This window comes from Gopherus evgoodei, chromosome 5 (genome assembly GCF_007399415.2).
Source record: "Gopherus evgoodei ecotype Sinaloan lineage chromosome 5, rGopEvg1_v1.p, whole genome shotgun sequence".
Taxonomy (NCBI): Eukaryota; Metazoa; Chordata; order Testudines; family Testudinidae; genus Gopherus; species Gopherus evgoodei.
Genome location: NC_044326.1, coordinates 76,662,183 through 76,679,788, shown reverse-complemented (window position 1 = coordinate 76,679,788; position 17,606 = coordinate 76,662,183). Strand labels below are relative to the sequence as shown.

The window sequence follows — 17,606 nt, the reverse complement described above, 5'->3', positions numbered from 1 at the left end:
TCTCAGCTTTTCCATGTTTATATATTTCATCAGATATTTCATCAGATTCCACAAATAAAAAGAGTTATGGTGGCCTCTCTCCTGTAATGTAATTCATTAGATCATTAACTCATTGAACAGCATTTGAAAAATTAAGGACTTCTAACAAAGTATAAAATTGTGTTTGTGTAATTCCTATTAAATCACTTCAAAGGAGCTTGTGCCACAGTGGAACAAGATTAAACCGCTGGCATGAATATATTTCTGGGCATCATCTTCTGGAATCTCTCTGCTACAGGATAAAGCCAGGCTCTATTTTTACATGCAGCATGATAAGAGTCTGATTATAAAATTACTTTCACACTCTCAGTCCTTAAAAAATAAAATAAAATATACACTAAGAGAAGATACGTTGATGGTAACGTAAGTTTAAAAACTTTGCCTTTGTGATAGCCTCTGAGAAGCATAAAAGCTCAGAGGTTAATGCTCAACACACCCCACCATCCTCCTGATTTAAACAGGCATTTACATTCTCTCTCTCTCTCTCTCACACACACACACACACACATTTCTGCTCTTTACATTCATATTATTTTAGCTGATTTTTTTAGCTAACACTATAATTGTGATTCTCTAAGTAATTATAACCACCTGTTTTCAGTTGCATATAACTATCTGAAATACTCATCTTCTGAGGTGATATTCAGAGTTTGACAGATTTTTTTTTTAATCTGGGGAATGGCATTTTTTAGAACACACAGAGAAATATACTTGCTTGTGATGTACTGTATTTTTGAACAGCATCAAAATAAATTGAGATAGAATGCTGGAGTTTGTCAGGAGAATGCTCCTTTGTTGAGGAGATAACTAGTCTTGAAATGGCTGATTTATGGTTATACGGTGATTGTACAGGAGGGTTTACTTTGTTAATTTTTACTATGACAGCTAGAGCAGGGGGGCAGATGTTGACAAAAATTAATTTTTGAGCAGAATTAAAAGGTAATTTCACTAGATTTGTTTGTTTTCCAGCCAGTTCTAACAATAGTACACTTGTTAAATGACCACTAAACATTATAAATAGAAGAGATTTCACTGAGTTCAAGCATAGCTAATTTTAATTCATAGTAAGAACTGTGGTAAGTTCTGTCTCATTCAAGGTATGGTTATATGGCCTTTTCTGAAAGAGATAGAAAAGTAGTCTAACTTAATACACAGTTCAGCATGCACTCTTTCATTCAGGGGCTAATCTTGAACGCAATGAAGTCAATGGTCCATTGATTGCAATGGTGCAGGGTCAGGCTTTCACTGAGCTATTTCACATGAGTGCCTAGCACTACTGAAAATGGTGCGAGGCACACATCTGTCACTGTGGCATGCCATCCTGGTTTCATTTCTGGCATGGTGGTGTGTCAAGTCAAAATATGTAGGTAAACAGCACAATCTGTCATCTTTTTGGTTTTCTGACTTTTTCCTTAAAAGAAAAAAACTATGATATTCCATACTGAAAATATATTAAATGATCATGAAAGCTGCAAGATTAAGTGACCAAAAGTTAAAAATGGTAAAGTTACCCTGTGATTTTCTTCTGAACTGTGACTCTGAAGTTCTAAGTTGATGGTTTCAGAGCAACTTGCCATGAAACGTGTTGCATGTGAAAAGATGGCTTTTTTTAACTGCCAACCCTGCAAATTCAAACCTCAGTTCTTAAGAGAAGTTATTTTTTCATGCATCAACACCAGCAATAAAGATTGCAAACCAAATTATGCTCTCTGTTACATTCTTCCAACTCTATGGTCTTTGATGGTTTTGGACAGGTGTTACTATTTAGAGCTTAGTTAAAAAAAAAAAGGTTAATGTACACTAAGGAATAGAATCCAGTTCCCTCCCTCTTGTGTTTTTAATGCCTGCTGATTTTAAATAGGAATAAAATTTATTTTTTGTCAGTAAAGACAATGGATGCAATTCTGAATGCACGCAGAAAGCACATCTGTGGAGTGAAAAGATCTCATTTTAACTCACTTTTAAGAGCAGAATCATTCTTCTCTCTCGTACATGCCAATTATGATACAATTTTTAATTACATGATCACATACTATTATAGTGAAAGAAACATGCATCATTCAATTAGCAGATTTGAAAGTATGTAAGGCAACAGACAAGGGGTCCTGATGATTCCGCAAAATGTTCTGTGTAATTACATAAAAGTAAATTTAAAGTAACTCTATTGAAGTCAATAGTACTATACGTTCTTAAAATTATGCACTTTGAAGAATCAGGACCTACGTGAGGTAATGCTATTAAATGATCATATGACAGAAGTCTGTGTCATACAAAGAAGCCTACATTACATGTAGATCAGGCAGAAGATTATAATTTATTTTCTAAGGAACAAGCCAGTTTCCAGAATGGCTGCCTTACCATTGATAACTGCTTTGTCCACTCACTTGATTAAATCAAATGTTGTCCCCTCAACCCCTATGGTATAAATTTTATGCAACCTTTGTCGATCTGAAATCAGGGAGGACTAGCAACTCTAGGCTACTTTATCTCCTGAGTGCTCTTCATAGCCAAATAGTGGCCAGAGACAGGACAGCAATGTTAGCTAACCCTATATCCATTGCAAAAAGATGTCCATCAGTATTGGCTATTGGCCCTTTCCTTTTCAGTTTTTATATTAATGACGTAAGGGCTTCGGAAGTGATGCAATAATTCCCTCCCAAAATTCTGAACCAATTTGCATCAGTCCTACTTTTTTTCAGACAACATGGCTTTGCTGTGCCAAATTCCTCTAGGCTTGAAGCAAATGTTAAAGGACTTTAGGTCTTATTGCCAGAAGGAGTGCCTGACCATAAACTATCAGAAAACTAAAGTAATTGTTCTTGGTCACAGACCCAGGCTTCCTAAATGGATGATTGATGGCCATTATATAGAACAGGTTAGATTTTCCCCTATTCAGGTATTTGTTTTACATACAATGGCCAATGGGATAAATATATTGAGGTAGTAAAGAGAAAGCTTTAAATTCTATGCAAGCAGTTCTGCATTTTATTTCGGTCGATGAGCACAATTTAATCACCCCAGCTCCTAGAGTTTTCAAACCTAATGTCTGTACCCAAATACTTTATGGTGTGGAAATTTGGGGCTGCAAGAATCTTAGTGAGTCCAGATTGTGCACAACAAATTTTTAAGGAGAATACTCAACTTCCCAAATTACATCCCAGCTCATGGCAGAAGTAGAGGAATGTGCTATTTTGACCAAAGCCCAATGCCTTTATATTAATTATTGGCTCCATATTCCAAATATGAATCAACAGGACATTCCAAAGTTATGTCTGGAGGGACAGCTTAACGATATCCATACCCTAAAGTTCCCTTAGCTTTTGCAAGTTCAGTATTCCCTCCATTCTTCGCGTTTTTCGGAATTTGACTTAGGACTGTAGGCAAAAGTATGAAAACTTGAATTATGCTCATTGCAGAAGATATGTGGAAAAAACTGGATATGTCAATTGTTCATATAACAAATATCCCTTTTGCTTTCTCACTTAAAGAAAGTCACAGTTATGAGAAATATTAGGATATTTTGAATAGCAGTATGTTAAGGAGGGCCTTTACAGAGCTCCATTTCCAAACTCTGTAGACGGCCTATTTGGAAAGGAGGTGTACTGGTACGAAGAAATGTTATTGTCTTTGCCCCTCTGCATCTGGTCAGTTTGAAGACTTACCACACTATTTATTTCCTTGTAACCTGTACTGCCACCCAAGAAAAAAATGGTTACTCCCTTTCTGGCCCAGATGCCTTTAACCATTTCACCTCAGAAATCAGAATATTTGATACACAATGAAAAATATTTCAGATATACAGGCTGTCACCTTATTTACCTGGTTTGCTATAAAAGAGAGGCTACTTTTGACCTAAATGGAATAGTGTTCTCCTAATATTTTTTGAAATCTTATTTTCACATACTGGTGTAGACATGGTGGTTTTACCAGTATAACTTATTTTAGGGCAGTGTTAATCTTGTTTTTAACTTGTATCCTTAAAATTTGGATTTGTTTTGCAATTGTGTCAATTTAAAATAATGATTGTATTATACACAATGGCCTATGGCTAATGCACTATGTTAATAAATTTCTAAACTTTATATCTTCAAAGGGGTAGGTTAAGATTAAGAGTTAAGGTTGAATTTGTAAACTTGATTTTGGCATTTCATTGTTCTTCAGTGCTTCCTTGTGTAGCACTAACATTTTCATAAGAGTTTTCAGTATGAATGTAAATTATTGCATCTTTATATATGCATAATGAACAACTTTAGGTAATCATTGAGTTTGTATTTCTACTGTGTATATGCACACATCTGCATAAGTACACAGAAGATAGTATCAGACAGCACTCAGACATCATGATGATGGGTAAATGATCAAATGAAATGCTAAACAGGGATTCCTATGGTAAACATTTAAAACAAGATGTCGTCCTCAAATATTTCTGTGCCTCATCTAACATACTTTTATATACATAGTTGTGAGAATTATATGTCATTTTGAGATAGCCATGACTAATAATGACAGGCAAATAAATGACAGACTAATAAAAAAGGGTAACAGCAAAATGTCACCATAGTGATGTTGCCACACTCTTATTTGTAAAAATGTAATGCTAGAAATAAATAATTTTTTTCCTCCCTGGAGTCATTATCCTAAAGGTCTCTGGTAAGTTAGACCTGCTGTGGCAGCTTTTTGGATACTTCTCCATTAAAAAAAACTATCTTAAAACATAAATAATTTATTTTAAAATGACTGTTAAAGGCACCTCAAACATAACTTAAATTGTTGATTCCTCAAAGCAACTATTTTTCATCTTTTCAAAGAAAAAAAGCAGTAAATATCTTAGCAAGCCATGATTTTGAGAAAACTATTTTCTCCCCATAAATATAATCACAATGAACATTTTCTCCCTTTAAGAAGCAGGGGAATTATTCACTAAAACAACATACATTTTGGTTTAGAGCATTATAGGGTTTTTTCCCCTTCAGAAACTTGCATAATATGTGCAAACCCAATTTATCAAAAGGAGAAAAATGCAGCAACATAATGTTTCATATAAAATTGCTATATGAGCGTTGCAAAGTGTTTATCTGCATGAGCTTCTGTACCAAAGCTCTGTTGTTCATCATCAGCAGCACTGTGGGAATCTGCTGAATTCAAAACAAGAAATTGAGCAGATAAAATATACCAGAAGTATGTGCCACTTACTTTTTGGGACAGCAGATATAAATTTACCAAAACAACTGAAAGAAGTTGCAGGATGTGGGGCATGACACATCAGAACTACAGATTCATACACTAGAGTAAGATAACACTTAGAGTAACTGGGAGTGCATGATCCCTAACTCTCAAATTTTAATAAGAGTTACACTCATTCTTCAGTGGAAGAGCATACACTAAAATTAATGATGGCAAAAGTATTCCTCTGTGAAGCTTTATAGCTAAAAGAGTGGGTGTACCCAAAGACCAACTAATATCCTCCCCAATGGCAAACAGAATATTATTTTCCCTCATGCCCTACTAGTAACAATTCAATATAAAATATGATGTTTTGTCATACAGATAGTCCCAGGCACTTGATGACAAAATTAGACAGAGAGGCAGATTGAAAAGACAAGCAATCTCTACTAGTGTCATTCAAACTAAAGTATTTGTGATGAAAATCATATTATCTCCATGTTAAATGATGTAGACTTGTATTTATCTGTCCAAAACAACTTGATGGATGTATTAGCAAAGTAGGAACCATGAAATAATTCTCCAGTAGCAAGCAGCTGAAATATTAAGAGAGAGTCTCTATACTATATGCAATACTTCAAAGGTGTTGTCCAAAAAACTGGGTTCTAAGGGACCAGTGATGTTAATAGGAGCTGGACTAGACCCTAAATACACATAATGTTTCAGAAGTGGTTGCATAGTCTATCATTCTAGGTATTTATCAATCACCCACTCACTGTGTTATCTATGCATGATTATTTGTGAAGCTGAAGGTGTTTTGGAATCTTAGAATGGTGAAAGTTGGAACAGAAACTGCTTGGACACTTAACTATTAACCTTCTGTCATACAATAGGACCCTAAGAAATAGAGCAGGACATGAGAGTGTTTTCAGACTTTTCCTGTGTGAACTCAAATTTTATCTTGGAGGTCCACATATTGAATAGCTGCTTTTGTGTCCCAGGTTTGGACAAGCAGCCAAAGATTTTTAGAAGTTTTCTGTAAGTTATTCCCCTATCTGAGCCTATTTGAGAATCAGTAAGATGGAGCTGGAAATCTCATGAGAACAGGCGTTTCTTCAAAATTTTCAGTACTTCCTGGTCAGCCTGCAAATGCCATATGAACAGCCTTCTTTTGGGTATTTTGGCCCTCAGCCATAACCAGGAAGCACCAGACAGCATAGCAATGGAAAATAACAGTAACAAAAAGGTAACCAAACCTTTCCAAATTTCAACAAAACATCTGAGTTTTGGACGGTGGTTGTGGTCAATTCCTATTTTATCCAAAAGGGATCACCTATCCCTTTATATCATTAATATGAGAAACAAATGGAAAGAAAAATACCGCAGAACTCAGACAGCTCAGGTCTGTGACTCACAATGTGCTATGAAAAATAAGATGCCTGAAACATCCTAGGTGTGTCAGATTAGAGCAAACTGCCTGAACTAAATCTTGGGATTTTTATTCATTTGAAAGAAAAGGAAAATATTTCCACTGAGCCTTTGTAAGGTGCGTTTCACAGAGCCACTGAGCACTGTGCTGAGAGAATGCTAATTAGCCTTCTTTCATTCTTTACATATGCAACTATTAAAATTTATACTTCAGCAAATGACTGATAGCTGAGCTGTTGAATTACTGGAGGTTGTTTAACATCAGCTTGAATTCCATTGTATGCATTTCACTAATAATATTTACATGATGACATCATACAAAGATTCTTGAAAACCAGCAAGGAAATGCACCCTCAATAATCACTTGTTCATACAGCCTTTAGCCCAGTGAAATCTCCAGCAGCCTTCCTTCACTGCACAGGATACATTAGAACATTTTCTAGCTACAACCAAATGGCACTTTCCTCCTCATCCCCTGCCCCCCCAAAATAAGAACCTGTCCCTCTCCTTCCTTCAGGATTGCTTTAGACCAAACACTCATCTGTTGATCAGATGCAGAATAACAAACTAAACCAATGGGAAATTATGACTGCTCATAAAAAGCTATGAAAGAAAAAAAGAGGGAAATGGAAGAATAACTATTACTTGTTGTAGCAGCAAGTAACATCTCCTCAGGGTATTACGTAAACAAAAGGTGATGTCTGGTGTCTGCATATCTCGAAGGGCTTAAAGTTAGTCCTACTGTGAGATGGTATTAAAAATGTGTTATATAAATATACTAATGGGGATATAAAGTTGCTTAACCTCTCAGGATAATTACACCTAATCTAATTTCTTGGAAATATGTTACTGTGGACCAATGAGAATAAAATCTAATTTGGTTGGGTGTTTTTTTGTTGTTTGTTTCATTTTGGTTTTTTAGATCATAGAGTCTTTTGACAGTGGTCAATGCCAGGTGCCTCAGAGGGAATGAACAGAACAGGTAATCATCAACTGATCCATTCCCTGTCTCCCTTTCCCAGCTTCTGGCAAACAGAGGCTAGGGACTCCATTCCTGCCCATCCTGGCTAACAGCCATTGATGGACCTATCCTCTATGAATTTATCTAGTTCTTTTTTGAATGCTGTTATAGTCCTGGCCTTCACAACATCCTCCAGCAAGGAGTTGCATAGGTTGATTGTGTGAAGAAATACTTCCTTTTATTTGTTTTATACCTGCTGCCTATTAATTTCATTTGGTGACCCCTAGTTCTTCTCATAACAAAAGGAGTAAACAACACTTCCTTATTTACTTTCTCCACACACAGTCATGGTTTTATAGACCTCTATCATATCCCTCCTTAATTAATAAGACTGAAAAGTCCCAGTCTTATTAATCTCTCATCATACAGAAGCTGTTCCATACCCCCACTCATTTTGTTGCCCTTTTCTGAACCTTTTCCAATTCCAATACATCTTTTTGAGATGGGGCAACCACATCTGCAGGCATTATTCAAGGTGTGTGCATACCATGGATTTATATAGAGGCAATATGATATTTTCTGTCTTATCTATCTCTTTCTTAATGATTCCCAACTCTTTTTTTTATTATTGTTATTATTAGAAACACACTGCTGCTGCACATTGAGTGACTGTTTTCAGAGAACTGTCTATAATGACTCCTCAATCTCTTTCGTGAGTGATAACAGCTAATTTAGACCCCCATCATTTTATATGTATAGTTGGGATTATGTTTTTCAGTGTGCTTTACTTTGCATTTATCAACAGTGAATTTCATCTGCCATTTTGTTGCCCAGTCACCCAGTTTTGAGAGATCCTTTTGTACCTCTTTGCAGTCCGCCTGAGACTTGACTATCTTTGAGATCCTGCAGAATGCATTTCAATATAGCTTGTTCCCTTGAAATGATAAGACACAAAAGTCTTGCCCATAGTTAGCCCCTCCTTTACAGTGATTACTGTGATATATATATTTTTATTTGTTTAAAAACTCTTGAAAATAGGAACAAAAATAATATCTAGTGTACTGTTCATGAATAAGTTCTTCATTAAAATACTTTGTTTCTCTGTTACTATCAAAGCAGAACTGAAATCTAAACATTCTCTATCTCAGAGTACTGACTCTCCCCAAATCCTTATGGCTCTACCACACAACTATGATGTGAACGTGACTTGGGCTATATCTACACTGAAGCTGGGAGGTGTGATTCTCAGTCCAGGTAGACAGACTCATGCAAGCTCTGCTCAAGCCAGTGCTCTAAAAATTGCAGTGTGGATGCTTTTACATTAGCAGTGGCTCAGGCTAGCCACCCAAGTCCAAGCGCACATGACCTTCTGGGTCCAAGCTTGGGTGACTAGCCTGAGCCACCACCCAAGCAGCAACATCCACAGTGCTATTTTTAGTGTGCTAGCTTGAACAGAGCTAGTATGATTCTATCTCCCTCCACTAGGAATCACACTTTCTAGATACAAATGTGGCCTTAAATGCCTAAGGGTATCTATGTACCTAAAGATGCAGACAGCTGCCTACTGTGATTTTCAAAAGCACTTAGGCACCTATCTGCATCTTTAGGTACCTAATTTTTAAAGATATGGCCCTTAGCAGCCTAAATCTCACTGACAGTTAATGGGATTTAAGAACATTTAAAAAATTTACCCTGTAAACTCTGTCAGGAATTGTCTCTTGTTCTGTACGGTGCCTAACACAATGGAACCCCAATCATGAAAACCCACCTTTCTTACTTGTTGATTAAGACTCTGCACACTCTCACCCTTACATCTCTTCCTTTAACTGGTTTGTATTTTACTCATCCAATTTAGAGATAGATTGCAGCTTCACCACACCCGCACGGAGTAAGGGGCAGTGTATAGTTGTGCTGCCTCGGAGAGCCCAAGGCCCAGACCATAGACTCCAAGCATCTGCTTCACAATCTGGACATTGGTATTACCCCTGCCCCAAGGGAAGGTGAGGGATAGTAATCTGTGTCTGCCTTATATCCCCTTTCTCTCTTCCATGCCAGTGCAACTTCAGTGGCTAGTGCCTACATCTATATTCACATGTGCAGAGTCAAGGCTTCAAACAGACACGCTCCAACCGTTCCTGCCCCATCTGTAGGTAATATGGAATAGTGGCTGTTTCTCCTTATGGTACATTCTGATATAACTAACCTTTGCAGGGAAGTCAGGGGTACCTTACCACAAAGCAGGGATATTGCCTAAGAATGTATTTTTTTGTATGTGCCATGCAAGCCCATGGCACAGTATATAAGCTGTTAATAGTAAAGCAAACCTAACCACTGCTTGTAGTCTATAGTATTTGCCAAAGACAATGACAATAGGAACAAATAACGTAAGTTATATTTTAGAGAAGTCAGAGGGTGATTTGGAAGGGAAAATATTGCAGAGTACAATTGCTAATACAAAATAAAGGGAACGATTTCCAGCGTTTCAGTTCTGCCACAACATGAATATGACTTTTCATTAAATTATCAATTCCAAATTCTGTATATTCCCTGCTCTTTCGCTTCAGTGGCTTCTCTCACTTAGAGGAAGACATCCTCAGTAAATTCATATTGATGTTCGTAAGTGGTGTGAGAAAGTTATACTGCTATTGCTTTCTCCTGGAAATGTTGATTAGAACCTTTGTACATGTTTAAATGGTGGTAGAAAGGAAAGGAAGTATTTGAATAATCATCCAAAGAAGCAATAATTAATGTTAATTTTCTTCAGAATAAATGAAATATGGTTCACCTTTTTAAAGCAGATTTTTTGGCTATGCTTCAATGGTGGTGGTTAGGACTCCTATGATTGGTACGGCAAGGAGCCAACCCCACATTTTTTTAGCCCACCTTACCCCTCTTACGAGGGTGGGGGTCGATGGTAAGGTCCCAGCAATGGATTTGTTGGAGGAACCGGGAGGAAAAAAGAGGAGTAGTTGGTAGAAGCTCCCCACTCTGGGTATGGTAAGGTCCCAGCAATGGATTTGCCAGAGGAACATGGATAGAAAAAGAGGAGGAGCTGGGAAAAGCTCCCTGGGTAATTATGGAATAAAACACGGGGTTGCCTGCACTGTACATTGTTATCTGCCAAGTAGTCCCAGACATCTAATAAAGTTGCAGCCTGATTTAAACCCATGTCAAATGTCTCCTGACTTCTTTCGGCATAGCCAGACAATGGTCAGATAAGTTCCACATGTGGAAATGTAAAGACAGACTCTCTCCAATGCCTACAGCCAGATACAATATACTTGTCCAACTAGCTCCTCTGTCAGGAATAGCAGCTTTTTAAAAAGAACCTAGATTTTAGATGGCTATGATCCTTCTATCACCAGCGGTAGTCATAAGGAGCTCACTGGCTGCTAAGAACTGCTTCTACTTCCTAAAGGGAATGCCAGCTTAAACTGGCACAGTCACTCACAGAAGACAGTTCACCATCTGGAAACTCCTGCTGCACCAAATCAACAGTCAAGAGAGACAACAGCAGCAGAACATCAGTTGGAAACTGCTTCCAAGTTTTTTCATCCCACAGTCCATAGTTCAAGGCGGCCAACTGCTGTTAGAATCAGAGGCTGTCCTTCAAGGAAGCTGTTCATAATGGAAATGTGAAATTCTATGAACATTAAGTAGCTGTTGAACTTAAACTTGAATTCTTTGAATTGCAATAGTTTCTCAAGAATGGCAGTCCTATAGTTTTAGTCATTTTAAATGCATCTAAATTACAAATAGGTCTAAGAGAAAGTTCAGATCCAGAACTGGATCTCCCAAAGTCCAAGGGGGGGTTAGTTTGTATCCTCATTCAGGATAATCCCTAACTCTTGTCACCATTCAATAATTTATCTTTAAAAGATAGCATTCGACACATATGATGCGAGACACCAATTGGAAGTAACCAAGACTGGAAGATCATGGAAATTTGCTTATACTTAGAAAATGGCATTTCAAATTTAAGAGTGAGAACAAAATTAAACTAATTGTTACTACTCACTAGAAAAATATGCAAAGTATAACTAGCATTCAGTTGAATATAAAAATACCAACACTGCCATACTCAGCAAAGAAAGTATGTTTCACACTGTGGAATTTTGCTGAATAAAGCCAAAAAGTCAAGAGACTATCTGGATTTGAATGAACACCACACTGTTTCTGGATTTTTTTAAATCTTTTAATTGATGAGAATCATAAAAATTACTAAATGCAGCAAAGAATCCTGTGGCACCTTATAGACTAACAGACGTTTTGGAGAATGAGCTTTCGTGGGTGAATAACGTCAGTTGCATCTGACGAAGTGGGTATTCACCCACGAAAGCTCATGCTCCAAAACGTCTGTTAGTCTATAAGGTGCCACAGGATTCTTTGCTGCTTTTACAGATCCAGACTAACACAGCTACCTCTCTGATACATAAAAAGTACTGTTTTTTTTTTAAAAGAACCATGCAGTCCCAACAGCAGTCAGTCATGGAGGCGTCAAACATGATTTAAGATTATTTCAGTGTTAAATTAGTTTTCAGTTATGGAGAGACAACAAAGTTTAAATGTTTATTAGGAGAAACAGAAAACTAACTATTCTCAGTAGTAGTGGAGCTGACTCCCTTGGTATTCTCTCTACTTTTCTTGAACTATGTTCACTATCAAAATTAATCTCCTTGAGGACTTAGGCATTTAGCAAACTAAAAACCACTGGAGGAAATCACGAGAGTATAATCCATTATAGAATTAACATTTGCCACTACACAGTGAAGCCAAAGGACCATTAAGCTCTACTCGGTGTACATTATCCATTGCAATGTTTGTTTATATACATACTACAAGAATGAAAAGCAATTAACAGCTAAGACTAAACAATGTTGTTGCTTTCTTGTATAGTAGGATGCATTGGTGAATCCCAAGGATGAACAGTAAATGAACACTAGGACTTCAAGGATGTTTAGGGAAAATAAATTCCTCCATAGAATCTATATAACAAAAAAACAGTTAAGTAAAAACAGCACTATACTGAAAAGTTATTAATGTTGCATAGGTTATTTAAAAGTTTTATCTGAAACTGAAAAAAACAAAATTATTTTGTGTGGATGGAGAAAGTCACAAATGTATTAATTTAGAAATTATTCTCCTTTTAACTATTGTAAAAGATGAGTTGTGAAACTGTACACTTCTTTTAGATATATGCTCTAGACTGTAGGTAAATGTTATATATTGTAATTCTCTAACTATAATTACCAAATATCTTGTTTGGCTGAATATTTTAATGTATCAACACCTGGTAATGGGCTAGGTATTTTAAGCAAAAAGTGACAGCCTGTTACAGTTCTGTAGCATCATTCAGAACGATTGTGTTTATATATCCAAAACCTAAGGCATTATCCATGATCAAGTCAAGTAATATTGCTTAACATAATAAGCATAGAAGGGGTGAGTCTCTACTGGTCCACACCCTAAGAACCAGAAATGAACGGACCAGTTGAAAATACCACAAACTGGTCTCCACCCCATAAATAATGTGTTCCGGACCGGTTTCCTCCTACCATCACAAGTGATCAATGATCCCAAACCCATGCAACCAACCTCTCTCTAACCTCTAAAAAATACAGTGAGGAGTCCTTGTTGCACCTTAGAGACTAACAAATTTATTTGGGCATAAGCTTTCCTGGGCTAAAACCCACTTCATCAGATGCATGGAGAGCAAAATACAGTAGGTGGGTATAAATTGTAGTTTTACCCACCTGGTGAGGTGAAGAAGCAGATTGACAGAGTCAGAAGGGTACCCAGAAGTCACCTACTACAGGACAGGCCCAACAAAGAAAGTTACAGAACACCACTAGCCATCACCTACAGCCTCCAACTAAAACCTCTCCAGTGCATCATCAAGGATCTACAACCTATCCTGAAGGACAATTCCTCACTCTCAGACCTTGGGAGACAGGCCAGTCCTCACCTACAGACAGTCCCCCAACCTGAAGCAAATACTCACTAGCAACTACACACCACACAACAAAAACACTAACCCAGGAACCAAACCCTGCAACAAACCCCAATGCCAACTCTGTCCACAGATCTATTCAAGGGACGCCATCATAGGACCTAACTACAACAGCCACACCATCAGGGGCTCATTCATCTCACATCTACCAATGTGATATATGCCACATGTGTCAGCAATGCCTCTCTGCCATGTACATTGGCCAAACTGGATAGTCTCTACACAAAGGAATAATTGGACACAAATCAGACATCAAGAATTATAACATTCAATAACCAGCAGAACACTTCAGTCTCCCTGGACACTCAATAACAGACTTAAACAGCACAATCCTTCAAAAAAAAAAATTTAAAAACAGAGACTCTAATGAGAAACTGCAGAACTGGAATTAATTTGCAAACTGGACACCATCAAATTAGGCCTGAATAAAGACTGGGAGTGGACGGATCACTACAAAAACTAATTTCCCTTTGCTGATACTCACACTTTCTTGTCAACTGTTTGAAATGGGCCACCTTGATTGCACTGGCCTCATTAGCACTACTTCTTGTCAACTGTTGAGAATAGACCACTTCTACCTTAACTGAACTGGCTCGTTAGCACTGACCCTCCAGCTTTTCATGTGCTGTGTATTCATAGCTGCCTACTGTGTTTTCCACTCCATGCATCTGAAGAAGTGGGTTTTAGCCCACAAAAAGCTTATGCCCAAATAAATTTGTTAGTCTCTAAGATGCCACAAGGACCCCTTGTTGTTTTTGCTGATACAGACTAACAGGGCTACCATTCTGAAACCTGTCTCCAACCTCTGTATTCCCAGCTCATGCTACCATGTTCCAGTTCCCATGGATTTCCTCATGTCAGGATTCCCTTTGGGACCTTTTTTCACTCTACTTCCCAAGAACTCAGTTTGACTCCAGACTTTGTCACTCAGGTATTTTTATTTGGCATATAGTAATGCTGCGCTGAATTCATCAGGCTCAAACACCCGGGAGGCGGATGCAGAGTACATCACAGTTCCAAAGTTATAAAGAAACCCTATCCTGTTATATATATTACATTTACTATAAATTACACAAAACATTTTTGGATGGTTTAGCTACTTTGCAAAAACCAACATGCTTCCATGCTTGACCTCCTCTTTACCACCTCTCTACATTCCTATCTTATCATGTTCATTGTTATCTTATTTGTAGAAATGGTTCCCTAGGTATCCTCCCTCTTATCTTAGCTGGTCCAGACATTCTGTCTTTTTAAACAGATCTGTTTACCTCCCAAATTCTATCTTTCAGAAAACGGGACCTCCATCTGTGTGTTAATCACTCATGTCAGGCCACGCCTCAGCTATACCTGAGAGTACATAAAATCTGTCCTACCTTCCCTGAGGGCCTCTTGGGCCTATCCTGGGTTGAAGAGCAGATTACCAGTCAACATCATGCATCCTCAGCTCCCTCTCTGACCATATGACTTCAAGCATTATGATCCAAAAGGAATCAGAAGGTTATTTGAAAGCAAGGGATAGCTCAGTGGTTTGAGCATTGGCCTGCTGAACCCAGGGTTGTGAGTTCAAACTTGAGGTGGCCACTTAGGAATCTGGGGCAAAATCAGCACTTGGTCCTGCTAGTGAAGGCAGGGGGCTGAACTCAATGAGCTCTTGGGGTCTCTTCCAGTTCTGAAAAAGGTGTATATCCATTTTTTTTATATTACCTACAGGTTGAATTAAAAATACTGACAACACAAAATACTCTTTTATGCTGCAATGGTGAAAAGTCTCAGTGGACTTCCTTGAACTTGAAGAATGAAGTAAAATAATATATGAATTACACATTCTTCTATGCAAAGGATCCTTTCCCTAGGGCCTAGAGGTTGTAATATAACAATATCCTCAAAAAGAGTCCATTTCAAAATGAGGTTCACAGCTGGATGTATAAGAAGTTATTGTTATGCATCTGGCTGATGGAGCTGAGCCTGATTAATTTTCCCTTCAGTTTATACCTTCAGTGTCTATTATGCCCATTCCTAGTTTTGAGGCAGCACAATGTGTCTATGTTTTAATACTAAAGTAAAAAAACAAACAAACATCAGCAACATGCCTGATAATCTAGGAGGAAAAACACTGCGCAGAAACGGATCCTGTGTTTATCTTTTAGGTTCACATAAAGCACAGAATTCCAAGTCCATTAAGACTGGTCCCATCAGATAATTCTTGTTTTCCCTCAACCAAATAAATGCCCTTAGGTTTAAGACTTAGTGATTGTTCATGATATTGGAGAAACATCAGCTCAAGCTGCAGAAATCACATTATAAAAGATACAGAATGAGGAATAACTGCAGGAATAAGTTAAAGCCCAGTTAATACTTGTTTTTAGCACTGATGGATGAGACAGCAGTATACATCTCTAGGACAGCTGAAGCCAGTTCAAGCAGTCCAGAGCTTGTTTGGTACCAGATCATATGTTCTAGAAGTGTCCATATGATTAACATTAGACAAATAACTCCTCACTTAACAACAGATTAACTGTTAGGATGTGTTTTGGTATTTTTTCCCCTGAAAACCACATAAAACATTACAAGTTACTGAAGGTTTACAATCCATAATTAAATGCATTTTGTTTCATTGATTTAAACCATATCTGGTAAAGATTATACTCCTGAATACTCCCATTATTGAAAATGGTGGAAGCAATACTTTGTTTAAATGATTCAAAACAGTCTACAATCAGCATGCAACTCCCATCCCCCAGCCCACTCCAACAACATCTTAAAATCAACAAACTAAGGCCAAAATATGCACCAAAAATGGCAAATAAATGGAGTGGTCACTTATGAACACAGCTGCTTTCCCCAGACTAGCACCTCATAGAAAGATGCAATATTAATTAGTCTTTTAAAAAATGAAACAACAACAAACAAAAACAGAAACAAAGAAAACCACATTTAAGTGGGCTTCCACCAATATATCAAATTTGATTAGAGCAGTTTTTGAAATCCTAGTTCAACAGCTCAGTCATTTGTTTGGCTATAGCTTGCTTCTGTTATCAATTGACTTTAGAACTACACAATTGATCTATGATTTTTTGCTGCTGTTAAGGTAAAAAAAATAACTTTAAAAATATCAACATGTGAAAAGACAGAATTCAAATCTGCTGAAGAATGAGCATTTTGTTTTCAGAGAATATTAAAAAAGTTAGGAACAAAGCCAAATTTTGCCCAAGGGATGCAGCAGTCCACAAGATTTTCTTCTATATGAAATTTTAGGAAAGCTTCTTATATATGGAAATGGATTCTAACAAATCTTTCGGGGCATTTGAATCCTGCTGTTCAGCTGCTGTGTTATCCAACTAATATTACAATGGAATGCTGAACAGCCATGCTTAACTTATATATGATACATTCACAAACTCAGAAAAGGCTAGGATGAAAAAAAGATTCACAGTCTTTGTCAACTCAGCTACACTCACACCATCATTATGGTTGCAAAGTGTAGCACCCAAAAGTCATGAAATGCCAGAATTAAGGTTGCCCATACAACCTTAATTTGGCTCTTTGGGCATATGCATTATGAGATAGTCTAATTACATAATAACCATTTTTCCATAGGATCTCAGCCTCATTAAGTGCACAAGACGGACAGCGCTCATTGAATGGGTATCTACTCAATATACCTTTCTATCCTCAATCAATGTATGGCCCAATGCATTATTTACTGCATACCATCCAAGCACTGCACTGCATACAGAATTATTAATTTCCGCATGAACTTTTCTATGATATTCGTATCTGAGTTCTTTACAAACAACTAATTTAACTTCACAACATCCTTTTGAGGCAAAGTGGTGTTACCCCCTTTTTACACATGGGAAACTGAGGCTTAGATTAAGGCCAAAATTGCCAAAAGTGTCAACTAATTTTTGGTGCCCACTTTGAGACACCTAGGGCCTCATTTTTCTGAATACTTAGCATTTTATCTGACCTGAGCTCCCACTGATCTCAGATGCATTGTGAGGG

At 37.5% G+C, this 17,606-nt stretch overlaps 1 protein-coding gene across 3 annotated transcripts in view; it reads right to left on the bottom strand.

The window, feature by feature from the left end:
• MARCHF1 (membrane associated ring-CH-type finger 1) overlaps positions 1 to 17,606 on the bottom strand; it is a 335,941-nt gene that overhangs the window by 231,034 nt on the left and 87,301 nt on the right. The gene's annotated exons all lie outside the window — the stretch shown is intronic.